This window comes from Elephas maximus, chromosome 19, assembly GCF_024166365.1.
Source record: "Elephas maximus indicus isolate mEleMax1 chromosome 19, mEleMax1 primary haplotype, whole genome shotgun sequence".
Taxonomy (NCBI): domain Eukaryota; kingdom Metazoa; phylum Chordata; class Mammalia; order Proboscidea; family Elephantidae; genus Elephas; species Elephas maximus.
The window spans coordinates 23,384,301-23,385,210 of NC_064837.1; positions in this window are offsets into that span (position 1 = coordinate 23,384,301).

Below are 910 nucleotides of genomic sequence, written 5' to 3' on the forward strand. Positions count from 1 at the left end.
TTCCCGAGTCTCCCTTGGGCTGCAGTGAGAAGATGGGGAGCACTCAGGTGCTCCCAGCCAGTCCAGAGGCCCGTTAAAAAGGCAAGCCCCCTCCCCATGCCCTGGCCCGGCCCAGCTGGCCTCCACGGCTGACTTGGGCCGGGTCTCCTCTTACCTGCTCAGTGAAGCAGGTCGGCGTGGGGGCCCAGGGCTGGGGGGCCAGGAGCTCCGTCCGTCTGTCAGTCCGTCAGCTTGGCCGTCCTGGGTCTGTGCTGACATCAGGTGAGGGGAGGCAGCTGCCCGGTGAGCCAATAATTATGATATCAGCTTCCCCTTGCCCTGAGGGGCTGCTGCCAAAATGGGGAGAAGAAAAAGGTGACTAAGAAGCTAGTTTGCTCCTTGGCTCTCGTTTGACAGGTACCGGCTCCTGTGCCCGCCCCAACCACGCCCCGGCCCCCCAGCCCCTCCCTCCTCCTGGGCCAGCCCAGGCCCCCTGTCCCTGCCAGCCGGCATAGCCTGTGGCCTGTGGAGGAGGTTGTCCCGTGGCCCCCATCTGTAACCCAGAATGGGAATGTCAGTCCCCATGGGTGGGGCACAGGCTAGTTGGGGCATGCACATGTGTGTCAGGAGAGCCTGGTCGCCACATTCATGTTTGTGAGCTGGGAGGGGGTCTGGGCAGCAGCACTGGATGGTGGCCCAGGGTTCTCTGAGGCAGGAGTGGGTGGGCAGTGGCTCTGATTTCTCAAGGGCCAGGGACCAGGCACTGATTGGCTGGGAAGTGTCTGTCCACCTGGGCCAGCCATCTGTCTGTCTCTCCTGGTCTCTTGATACCTTCAGGGTGTCTCCTTGTGTGTGTAGGTGTGTGTGCACACATGTGTATGTGTCCGTGTTTCCTTCCCTGTGTCTGTGTGGGCATGCGAGTCTCTCCACG